Here is a 12,597-nt window from a genome sequence, read left to right as displayed (position 1 = left end):
ATACCTGTTAGCAGGTATTTTGCCTGCTTTATGCATGTGTATCATGTTCATGTCCACAGAGGTCAGAAGAGGGTGTCAGGTTCCTTGGAACTAGAGTTAACAGACAACTGTGGCCTGTCATCATGAAGGTGCTGGGAACTGAACCTAGACTCCCGGCAAAAGCAACAAGCACTCTTAACTACTGAACCATCTTTCTGACCCTAAAATTAAAAAAAAAAAAATTAGAACTGGCAAAATGGCTTATCAGGTAAAAACACTTGCCATGCTAGCCTGATGCCCTGAGTTCAGAGGTTCAGAGCCCCAGAACTCTTTTTTTTTTTTTTTTTTGGTTTTTTGGTTTTTTTTTGAGACAGGATTTCTCTAAATAACAGTTCTGGCTGTCCTGGAACTCACTTTGTAGATCAGGCTGGCTTCGAACTCACCAAGATCCACCTGCCTCTGCCTCCCAAGTGCTGGAATTAAAGGTGTGTACCACCACCACCCAACGGCAAGAGTAGACTCTTGCAAGTTGGCCTCTGTGTGCCATGGCATGCATATGCCTACACACATACACAAAATAATAATAGTATTAAAAATGATACAACTGGGACTGGAGAAATAAATAGCTCAGTGGTTAAGAGCACATACTGTTCTTACAGACTAAGTTCAGCCTTCAAAACCAGTGTAGAGTGGCTCACAAGCACCTGTAACACTCACACAGACATAGCATTCACTCACACAGACCATTTTTATTGGTTTGTTTGTCTTCGAGACAGGGTTCCTCTGTGTAGCCCTGGCTGTCCTGAAACTCTCTCTGTAGGCCAGGCTGGCCTCCTACTCAGAGATCCACCTGTCTCTGTCTCTTGAGTGCAAATACATATTTTTTTTTAAAATGATTAAAAATCAATACATAAAATTATAAATAAATCTCAAGAACACACACACACACACACACACACACACACACACATATATAAAGCATTTGATGTATGATGGGGAGGAGTTAAATACAGAGTTACCACATATTATACCTAGGTATAAACACAAGAGAATTGGAAACATGTCTACAAAAAGTTCAAACACAAATGTTCATAGCAGCATTATCCATAATAGCTAAAACATGGAAACCCAAATATCCATAAACTGATTCATAAGCAGACGATGATATATCTGTACAACAGAACATTATTGTTGTTGTTGTTGTTGTTGTTTTGAGACAGGGTTTCTCTGTGTAGCTTTGGAGTCTGTCCTGGAACTCACTTTATAGACTAGGCTGGCCTCAACTCACAGAGATCCACCTGCCTCTGCCTCCCGAGTGCTGGGATTAAAGGCATGTACCACTGCCCAGCTTTTTTTTTTTTTTTTTTTTTTGTTTTGTTTTGTTTTGTTTTTGAGACAGGGTTTCTCTGTGTAGTTTTGTGCCTTTCCTGGAACTCGCTGTGTAGACCAAGCTGGCCTCGAACTCACAGAGATCCACCTGCCTCTGCCTCCCAAGTGCTGGGATTAAAGGCATGCGCCACCACTGCCCGGCACTTTTAAAAAAAATTTATTTATTTATTATGTATACAGTGTTCTGTCTGCATGTATCCCTGCACAGCAGAAGAGGGCACCAGGTATCATAGATGGTTGTGAGCCACCATGTGGTTGCTGGGAATTGAAATCAGGACCTCTGGAAGAGCAGCCAGTGCTCCTAACCTCTGAGCCATCTCTCCAGCCACCACCACCCCTTTTTAATTTTTATTTTTAATGTGCATTGGTATTTTGCCATGGGTGTCGGGTCACCTGAAACTGGAGTTGCAGACAGGTGTAAGATGTCATGTGGGTGCTGGGAATTGAACCTGGATCCTCTGGAAGAGCAGTCAGTGCTCTTAATCACCGAGCCATCTCTCCAGCCCCCAAAAGGATATTATTAAACCATACAAAGAAATAATATATTGATATATGCTATCCATGCTGACAAACTTTTAAAACATTATTCTAAGTGAAAGCACCAGACACAAGTCATAGATTATATGATTCTATTTATGTTAAATAACTATAATAAGTAAATCTATGTAAGATAGAGAATAATGAGTATTTGCTAGGGCTCGAGGGCAAAGGTAGATAGTAATTACTAAGGGGTGTAGGGTTTCTTTTAGGGGGTTCTAAAAAGTATCTTAGAGCTGGGCTGTACCAGGTGGTGCATGCCTTTGATCCCAGCACTCAGGAGGCAGAGGCACCTTCCGAGGCCAGCCTGGTCTACAAAGTTCCAGGACAGCCAGGATAGTTACGCAGAGAAACACTGTCTCAAAAAAACAAAATAAACAAAGAAACAAAATCCTACCCTCCCCCCAAAAAACCCCACAAACCAAACAAACAAACAAAAATCCAGCCAAAAACTAGTACTAAATAAAAAGAAGATACTATTACAAAACTAAAATAAAAGTGAGGGGCTGGAGAGATGGCTCAGCAGCTAAGAGCACTGGCTGTTCCTGCAAATTCCCAGCCCCAGTATGGTGGCTCACAACCACCCATAGCTCCAGTTCCAGGGAATCCAACATTCTTTTCTGCCCCACCCCCCAAAGCAATGCATGCATGTGGTGCAAATCCATACATGCACACAAAACACCCACACATAAAATTAATAAAATCAAATTAAAATTAAAAATAAAAGAGAAACAAGCAGAATTGATTGGACAAATAGAAAAAGCATAAAATATTGTATTAGGTAAAATCCTGAGTATGCCAATAAATTCTTTAAATGCAATGGGCTAAATGCTATGCTTAAACATCAAAGATATTCACATGGAATTTCTAAAAATCCAATTAGGTGCTACTCACAAACTTCAACCTTCCCTACCAAATTGTAGAAGAGGAGGGAATCAATACTGTATTTTTTTTGGGCCTAGCATGACCTCAGAATTTTGCAAGTGCTATTACCTGATTTGACCTTCACAATCACCTTATTAAATACCAAGTATTGTGCCCATTTCATACACAAGCGAACTGCAACACAGTACAAGTAAAGTAATTTGTCAAGGTCTGAACACTAGCAGATCTGAGATATGGACTTAGCTCTGTTTGAATCCAGCCCTGCTGTGCGTTCCATTGCAACATGGAAATTTGGAACTACCAGTCCAAAACCATTGCCCTTTCATGATTCCACTGTTTTCACAGCCCAGTCTCTTCTTTGAGCAATAATCTTTTATAGCTGCATAGAAATCTTTCAAGTCAAGTGTGTGAAAGGATACAGGCTCCTAGGATAAAGCCAACCAATACAGGGCTGTGGGCATCTCTGGGCTCTTCTCCCCCCCCCCCCCACCCAAAGACTAGGCAAGCGCTCTACCACTGAGCTAAATCCCCAACCCCATTTTTTTGGTTGAGACAGGGTTTCTCTGTAGCTTTGGAGCCTGTCCTAGACTAGCTCTGTAGACCAGGCTGGCCCTGAACTCACAAAGATACACCTGCCTCTGCCTCCCAGTGCTGGGATTAAAGGCATGCACTACCACCGCCCAGACATGTCTGGGCTCTTAATGCCTAGAACAAGGCAGGGGGGGCGGGGGTTGGAAAGTCCTTGTGAGTATGCCCCAATTTCTTGTCTTTAGAGTGGATGAAGGAAGAGGATAGTAACTCTAAGGGGTTGTTATGACAATTAGACTGGGGAGGAGGAGCCCTGGCTCCAAACAGATGCTCTTCCTAATCAGGGTCCCTGGTGGTGATAAGCTATGGATTACATGCCCACCAGAATAATACTTAATAAGGAACCTTAAAGTCACAGTGGTCCCCAGAAATTCCTCACTGAAGCATTGCTCTTTCAATGTATCCTCCATACTCTTCCTATAAATACACACCATTTAAGGATTCCAGTTTCTGCAAAGTTAGCTATCATCTCCAATTGAATATACTCATCTGCTGATTCATTTTTAAGCTTAAATGTAGTTACATTTGCAAACTGAAGCACCAAAAAAATCAGGGGATTGGTGTTGAAAAAGCCACTGTAATGATGTAAGAAAAAAAAAAAAAAAAGAGGAAGCAGCAGCAGCAGCAGCAGCCGGGCAATGGTGGCTTGCACCTTCAATCCCAGCACTCAGGAGGCAGAGGCAGATGGATCTCTGAGTTTAAAGTCAGCCTGGTCCACAAAAGTGAGCTCCAGGACAGCCAGGGGTACACAGAGAAACCCTGTCTCAAAAAGAGAAAGACAGACAGGCAGACCTAATGATTGTTGCTGTTTGGTTTTTGAGACATAGTTTCATATGTCCCAGGCATCTGCTAATGACTTTCTGACTCAGTAAAGGCAAGAAAGAGTGATGGAAAAGCAGGGCTATTTGGACAGAGGGGATCAGGGAAGGTGGCTGCAGATCGATGTTCAAACTAGCTTTCCTGTTAGGCAATCTATACATTAACTTTTCTTTCAAGTAGATACTGAACACCTACAATGTATCATATTCCTTCCATTTACTATCTTATTTTATCTTCATACCACTTCATTTAAAAAAGGAGAGATGGCTCAGAGGTTAGGAGCATTGGCTGTTCTTCCAGAGGTCCTGAGTTCAATTCCCAGCAACCACATGGTGGCTCACACCCATCTGTAATGAAATCTGGTGCCTTCTTCTGGCCTGCAGGGATGCATGAAGGCAGAACACTGTATATGTAATAAATATATAAATCTTAATTTTTTTATTTCATTTATTTATTTTGTATGTATGCATATATGTGGGTGTTTGTGTCATGGAGCTTGTATGGATGTCAGAGGACGATTTTCAGGAGTCGGTTCTTTCCTTTCACTATGTAGGTCCCAGAGATGGGAACTCTGGTCATCAGGTTTGGCAGGAAGTATGTTTACCTGAGTCATCTTGCCATCTTTTGATCCTTCCACCTCCACCTCTCAAATGCTGGGATTCCAGGTGTGCACCACTAAACCCAGTTTATGTGTTGCTGGCGATTGAAAATAGGGCTTTGCACATGCCAGGAACGCACTCTATCAACTGAGCTACATCCTCAGCCCCAACACCACTTCGTTTTAAAGATGTTTCTAATTCTCGTTACTACCAAAAACATTGAAGAATTCATTTAAAATTCCTAGCAACTCTCGTTTCAGTTGTATACTGATGTCCCAGGAGGTGGTAGAGAGGTAATACGCACTCTCTTTTTCTGAGCAGAGATCCTGTTATTCTGTGAGACCTCAATCACTAGACAGGTCTGGTTTCTAGAACATGCCCACTCCTCTGCTCTTAGCTAGGTCCTAGGAGGAAACCGACACCAAAAGTATGAAAATGCAGCTTTGACCGACACCAGGGCAGGGAGGAGGCAAATAGAATACAAAGTAACAAGGTCCTGACAAGAGGACGGCCCAAACATCACTCCAACTTGTTGAGGTTAGCAAATGTGTCCTGGAGAAGGCGGGACATTTGCACCAAGCCATCCCGAACAGGCACAGGTTCTGAAAGTGCAGCTGAGGCAGAAGGTCCGAGAGAATACTCATTGGGATCAAGCCCTATAGTAGACCATTGCTCAGATCTACTTTAGAGATTCAGAGGAGGAAAGGATGTGCGCGGACTGGCTTGGACTGGCAAGGACAACAGTGGGGACTGAGGGTCTCGGAGCGGCTGCAGACAAGCCATGTGGACCGACAGGTATTCCCAAAGGGTTCTCCAGCTCCACAAGTGCCAGCTGGGTGGCCAGAGAGCCTTCCCGAGATTGCCCGCAGACTGGAGCTAAACAAGGGTAGAACAGTTACCATGTCATCCTTGGGCCTTCCCTCTGATTGGCCGGAGCTTCTGTAGCCCGAGTCTCCGCGCTCCAAGGAAAGGGGCGGGGTCTCGGTACAACGTCACTGCTGTTTGGTGCTCACCATTCTAGCCACTCCCCAGCCCTCTTCCAGGGGTCCTGTGTGACGTCACGACCCCCTCTCAGCCAACCGTCGCGGCGGAGGGGGTGGGACTCCGCGTCCCTCCTAATCGTCCCTCCTTTTTTTTTTTTTTTCTCCCTCCCCCACCCCCATTCCTCACGCCCCTCCTCTTCCCATCCGCTCCTTCTCAGAGACCGCCTTCACGTTCGGTTTCAAAAGACTCGTTGCCCAATGAGTAACGGGGTGGGTCTCGAGTGGCGGACCGGCCTGCCAATGCCCGGCCGGCGAGGGCGGAGCGCCCGGGGCTGGCCTCTGACGGCGGGCGGCGTGTGACGCAGTCGGGCCTCTGCGCGCTGCGCCCGAAGCGGCGGTCGGTGGCGGCGGCGGCGGCAGCGACGGTTTCCTGGTGGCCGCGCGCTGCTTTGTGAGCGGCGGGTGGCAGACGGACCCGGGTCCTCACCCCAGACGCACGGCGGTAAGTCGGGAGCGCCGCTGGAGCCCAGCGGGAGGGTGGGTCCTCCCCTCTGGACCGGCATCTGCGCGGGACGCCCCGGGCCCTCTCGGTCGCCCAGTCTCGTGCCCGGCGCACTCCTTCGGGCCTGCGTGAGGGGGCGGGGCCCGCGGCCCTGCGGCTTGGCTCGGGAGGCCCTGGGAGGGAATCCACACGCGTGGGGCGTAGGCCAGAGGGTCTCGGGTGGCAGCCCACGCTGGAGTGAGCCCTCCCGTCTCTGGTGCTACTCATTCATTCGCCGGGCGGAGGTGAGCAGCCCCGCGGTAGGTGGGCGCTTGCAGGGATGGTGTGCCGAGGGGACTCCGTGAGGTTCCCCCATCACTTCTTTGACCACTCTGCAGGGCGCGCGTTTTGTCCAGGGTTAACCAGAGGGTTGAGTGAGTCGGAAATGCATTAGCTTTTGAAGACAGTGTCTGGCGGTTAGAGGGGTCTGGTCAACCCAATGAAAGGTTCTTTCCTGTGCTGCCACATGTTGTAAACCGAGGTGAGAAAGATTGGGTTTCTGAATTTCTATAGTCATAAGCATTTAAGAAATTGTCAATTCCCCTACTCTGCATCACGTGCACAGGTTCTGTAGGTTGGAGGTAGAATAAGAGGACTCAGGAATGCCAGATGTCTTGACTCCAGTCTAGGATTTTTATACTATTCCACCCTCCGTGTTTGCTCCAGGTAGGGGGAAGGACAGGGACATTTGACATAGTTTTCAAAACATTTCCAGTTTAGTTGTTAACCACGTTTGCATATGTGTGTGTGTGTGTGTGTGTGTGTGTGTGTGTGTGTGTGTGTGTGTTAGTTAAGATAATAGGACTTAATTTGTAGTACTCTGATGTGGACTTCTAATTTTTAATTTTTCCTTTTTTTGAGACAAGATCTTACTTCAAAATCCTGGTTGGTCTGGAATTCACTACGTAGACCAGGCTTGCCACGAAATCAAAGAGACCACCTGCCTCTACCTCCCAGGTGCTGGTACTGGGATTAAAGGCGTTTGTCGTCACACCCAGCCTTAACATAAACTTTTGAGAACTAAACTTAAAGTACTGTTGAAGAGACAGACTTGGTGATGCACGCCTTTCATCCCAGCACTCAGGAGGCAAAGGCAGGCGGCTCTCTGTGAGTTCAAGGCTAGCCTGAGCTACATACTGAGTTCCAGGACAGTGAGGGCTTAATAAAGAGACCCTGCCTCAAAAAAAAAAAAACAAAAAAACAAACAAACAAACAAACAAACCACCACCACCAACAACAAAAAAACCTAAGTGTTGAGGGTGAGTAAAGTCAATATAGATGTGATGGTATAAGCCTGTAATGTCACCAGTTATGGAAGTTGAGGGTGGAGAGCCCAGGAGTTTGAGGCCAGCCTGGGCAGCATAGAAGATCCATCTCAATTAAAACTTGTCGAGGGCTGGAGAGCACTGTTGTCTCATTCTTGGGAACAGCAGCTCTTCTGACCTTGGAGCACCAGTCATACATGTGCACACACATACATGCATGCAAAACACTCATACACATAAACTAATACAAGAAATAGTTGAAATGAAACATAAAGTTAGAAAAAATCAGGCTGGGCATATTGTAGGTATTGGGAACTACTTTGATAAAATTATTTATGATACTTAAGATTTGACAAAATTAGTTGTCAAGTTTGATCTGAACATTATCAGCTTGTATCTTTGATTATAAACAGTAAAACCTAAAAGGAAGTAATACAAAAGAGCAGAAGAGAACTGTGGTCTAAATATTAAAGTTGTGACCTGGTGTTTTTTGTACCATTTTATCAGATTGGTCATCATGACCTGGGAAGCTTTTCCTGGAATGCTTTCCTGTGTAAGCTTCCACACACTTACTGGTCCTTCTGTTTGTCGCACACATTTTATATTTTAGCTGTTTGTATTTTTATTAGATTATGATAAAATGTTTTTGTGTTGCTGGGTGTGATGGTGAAGGCCTTTAATTCCAGCACTTAAGAGGCAGAGGCAGGTGGATCTCTGGGATTTTGGTCAGCCTGGTCCATATAGCAAGTTCCAGGCCAGTCAAGACGGCATAATGAGATCCTGTCTCAAAAATAAATAACATGTATATTAATACGTATTTTAGGTTATATGGCTCATAGGCAGTCCATTTTGTGAAAGAGCAAATACAGAAAAGGGAAACTGAAAAATACTCCAGAAAAGAGGCTAGATATTTGTGTACTTCTGAAATACTTTCTGGTTTTTCAATACAGGGTTTCTCTGTGTAGTTTTGGAGCCCGTCCTGAATCTTGCTCTGTAGACAGAACTGGACTTGAACTCACAGAGATCCGCCTGGCTCTGCCTCTGGAGTGCTGGGATTAAAGGTGTGCACCACCTCCTCCCGGCCTGAAATACTTTGTACTTTGTAGCCACTAGTTCCTAGGTATCTAAGAATAACTAAACTTTAGCAGACTGGGAATATAAGGTATGATTTGTAATATTACTTGTGTGCTGGCAGTCTAGGACATAGGATATTGTAATAATGATTAATTTCTAGTAAAAGACTATAAAATTCTGAGGTTATATAATGTGTAACTCACGAGTGTGGTGGTGTGTCCCTTTAATCCCAGCCTTCAGGAGGCAAAGACAGGCAGATCTCTTGCGATCAAGACCAGCCTCTAGAGGAACTCTTCAGAGCGAGTTCTAGGACAGCCAGAGTTGTTACACAGAGAAGCCCCAATCTTAAAAAAACAAAAAAAAAAAACAAAAAACAAAAAACATATATATCTTATGTAAATCTTATTAGAGGCCTGGTATTAAGCATTTTCTGAGAGTTTGATATGTTGTGTTTGAAATTGACTTATCGTTCAGTATGCATTCACAGCAAGATATCTTATGTACTGCAGCTAACACTTTATATTGAGATAATTTTTTTTTTTTTAAAGATTCATTTATTTATTTTGTATGCAGCATGTATGACTACAGGTCAGAAGAGGGCACCCGATCTCATTACGGATGGTTGTGAGCCACCATGTGGTTGCTGGGAATTGAACTCAGGACCTCTGGAAGAGCAGTCAGTGCTCTTAACCTCTGAGCCATCTCTCCAGCCCCTTGAGATAATTTTTTAATTGAGGCCCTCTTGTGTGTTGTGGGCTATGTAACAGCCTTCCTCCTCTCCCTATTAGATACTGATTAACACCTCCTCCCAAAGGTGTAACTACCAAGAAGGTCAAGAAATTATCAAAATTGTCCCTGGTTGAGATCATTGCTGTAAGTGAAAATAGTCCCAACATTTTAGTAAAGCCATACCCTTACTTTGCTTGTAAAGTCAGTTCATAAATTGTCTAGTACCTTTTTTTCAAGACAAGATTCTTTTTTTTTTTTTTTTTTTTTTGGTTTTTTCGAGACAGGGTTTCTCTGCGTAGCTTTGCGCCTTTCCTGGAGCTCACTTGGTAGCCCAGGCTGGCCTCGAACTCACAGAAATCCGCCTGGCTCTGCCTCCCGAGTGCTGGGATTAAAGGCGTGCGCCACCACCGCCCGGCTTCAAGACAAGATTCTTGATGTGTAGCCCCAGGCCGACTTTCAAATCCTAATCCTTCTGCCTTTTCCTCCCAAGTACAGGAGGTGTCACCATGCCCTTTGCACAGGTGTGTCTGTGCGTGTTCACATGGAGGCCAGAAGTTTGTCTTAGTAACTCTGTAACACCCTCCCCTTTTTATTTGTTTCTTTAGTTAGTTCTTGGTTTTGAGACAGGGTCTCTCTCTGTGTAGTCCTGGCTATCCTGGAACTCACTATGTAGACTGGGATGGACTTGAATTTATAGAGATCTGTCTGCCTCTGCCTCCTTGAGTGCTGGGATTAAAGGTATGCGCCACCGCACCCAACCTTTTTTTTCTTATTTTGGGCCAGTCTTGATATGTTGTCCTTGTTGACCTGTAATTGCCTATGTAGACCAGGTTGGATCTGCCTGCCTGTGCCTTGTAAGTGGGAGGATTATAGCTGTGTGCCACTATGCCTGGCCTTAAACCTTATTTCATTTTTTTTTTCACACCTTATTTTTTGAGACATGGTTTCTCACTGAATCTGGAGTTTACCAGTTCATTTAGACTTGGTGCTCTTTCAGAGTACCTGAGTTCTGTTCCCAGCACCCAAATCAGGTAGCTTACAGCTACCTGTAATTCTAGCTCCAAACCAGTCCTACTTACTTTTGCCTCTTGTGGGGATGTACACATGTTGCATAAACACATACACACAGGGGTTGGGGATTTAGCAAGGCCCTGGGTTCGATCCTCAGCTCTGGGGGGGGGGGAGACAAACACACACATAAATAAATAAATAAATAAATAAATAAATGAATGAATGAATAATGAATGAATAAATGAATAAATAAATAAATAAATAAATAAATCTATCTATCTATCTTTGCTGGTCATGGTGGTGGTACATCCTTTTAATCTCAGAATTTGAGCCATAGAGACAGATGGATCTCTTGAGTTCCAGGCTAGCTGGTACATAGTGAGACCCTGTCTTTAGAAGCAGCAATAGCCGACTCTGGAGCTTTGTGTAATGGGTACACCTGTTGTCTCAGCACTTTGGAAGCAGAGGTAAGATAACAAATTCCAGGCCAGCCCCTGAAATGGGATGTAATATTAGATGATTAAGACTAGGTACTTTCTTCTTCCTGGAATTTTGCCTAGCCTCCTTGCCTGTCTCTCTTGTCTCATGGAAAACAAACAGTAGACAGTGCTCCCAGGTGTGTGATCCCAGCACTTAGGAAGACTGTTGTGAGTTCAGGCTAGCCTGAGCTACAGAGGGAGAGCTTGTTGAGACCTTGTCTTAAACAAACAAAAACAGACTCATTCAGTTTAACTGGATAGTGATTCCTCCTTTTTCTACTGCTATCATGGGGATTAAATGAGAGACTTAAAAAGTGCTTTGTAAAGTGGAAGGTAACATGTACTACTGATTTTGCTCCTTGCTGACTTTGATACAAAGAAATTCAATGAAGTAAAAAGGAAAAAGTACTTAATATTTGTATAATTTTCTAGAAGTAGAAAGCAGCAAGCTGGGAGTGTCTTGGAAGACGGGCATAGTCATTCATTGGCAGTGCTGAGGTTTTTTGGTTTTGTTGTTTAACATTGTGTCAGGTGTCTCCTACTTTTTGAGGTAGAAAGCTAATTTTGTTCACATAACTTACAAATTTTAGATATACTAAGACATCACCATTCAAAGTTTAGTTGAGATAATGTGTGAGTATATTTCTGTCTAGTGGTTATATTACTGATGTGTATTGGCTATCTCCTTTTTGGTATTACATAGTATAAATAAAAAATTGGAAGATTATTGAAGCACAAGGGGCAGAGGAAAATTAAGGCCAATATTAAAGATCATTTTTAAATGTCTTGTATAAAAGGAGTGTAAGGAAATCAATTCATAAAGACAAAAATACATTTATGTAGGAATTTTTATCTAGGTCATGGGAATATCTTATGGATTGTTCTTCCTTCATAAGATATTACATTTTATTCTGATTCTGCTTCTTCATTATATCCTACCTGTGTGCCCCACCAGTGTTTCTAGTGATTTGATGTGCTAGCTTATACCTGTAATCTCATTACTTGGTTAATGGAGGAAGAAAGATCAGAAATTCAAGGTCATTCGTGGCTACATAGTGAGTTTGAAGCCAGCCTGGGCTACATGAAATCCTGTCTCAAAAAACAGACAAACAAACAAACAAAAAAACCCGAACAAACAAAACCAAAATAACTTGTAGTGTCAAACACCTGGAATTCTAGCACTTGGTAGGTAGAGGCAGGAAGATAGTTCAGTCAGTCTGGAGCTACATCATAGGAAGTTGAGGGCAGCTTTCACTATCTGTACCCTGTCTCAAAACAACAAACAAAGGTAACTCCCTATTTTTGGCAGATCTCATTGTAAATGAGATACAGTTGAGTTCCTTTGGTAGCAAACTCTGAATTGAGCACAGTCCTTAGAAGTTGGCTCAGGAAATTTTGGTATCATTACCTCTAAGAGAAGTGAGAAAGAAGTGGGAGATACTGTATTGTGATGATGTTTGAATATACGTGGTGATGGAGATAGAACCTAGCTAGTCACTTACAAACACTAGGCAAGCATTAACTCTGACACTCTCCTGTGTGATGCCATGTCTTATTTTTGTTTAAATGTATTGATTTTTTGTTGTTGTTGTTGTTTTTTGTCTTTTGAGACAGGGTTTCTCTGTGTAGCTTTGGAGCCTTTCCTGGAACTCACTCTGTAGCCCAGGCTGGCCTCCAGCTCACAGAGATCCACCTGCCTCTGCCTCCCAAGCGCTGGGA

The 12,597-nt window shown here is 43.7% G+C and overlaps 2 protein-coding genes across 34 annotated transcripts in view; one reads left to right on the top strand and one right to left on the bottom strand.

Annotated features, from left to right (window-relative positions):
* Pgap2 (post-GPI attachment to proteins 2) overlaps positions 1-5,919 on the bottom strand; it is a 33,895-nt gene extending 27,976 nt beyond the window's left edge. For 3 of the 13 annotated variants that reach the window (XM_076549104.1, XM_076549090.1, XM_076549098.1), the window contains exon 1: positions 5,696-5,901. The gene's annotated coding sequence lies outside the window, so the exon portion shown is untranslated. Of the gene's footprint in view, positions 1-5,695 lie in introns of all 13 variants that reach the window. The other 10 variants (XM_076549134.1, XM_076549123.1, XM_042280774.2 and 7 more) reach the window with 7 other exon arrangements.
* Nup98 (nucleoporin 98 and 96 precursor) overlaps positions 1-12,597 on the top strand; it is a 107,460-nt gene that overhangs the window by 1,085 nt on the left and 93,778 nt on the right. For 13 of the 21 annotated variants that reach the window (XM_076549026.1, XM_076548977.1, XM_076548959.1 and 10 more), the window contains exon 1: positions 6,142-6,281. The exons of 1 other annotated variant lie outside the window; for it this stretch is intronic. The gene's annotated coding sequence lies outside the window, so the exon portion shown is untranslated. Of the gene's footprint in view, positions 1-6,141; positions 6,282-6,419; positions 6,802-12,597 lie in introns of those variants that run through there. 7 more of the 21 variants (XM_076548998.1, XM_076548921.1, XM_076549015.1 and 4 more) reach the window with 5 other exon arrangements.

Source organism: Peromyscus maniculatus, chromosome 1, assembly GCF_049852395.1.
Source record: "Peromyscus maniculatus bairdii isolate BWxNUB_F1_BW_parent chromosome 1, HU_Pman_BW_mat_3.1, whole genome shotgun sequence".
In the NCBI taxonomy this organism is placed as follows: Eukaryota; Metazoa; Chordata; class Mammalia; order Rodentia; family Cricetidae; genus Peromyscus; species Peromyscus maniculatus.
The sequence above is the reverse complement of the archived record's forward strand: the minus strand, read 5'-3'. Positions and strand labels throughout refer to the sequence as shown.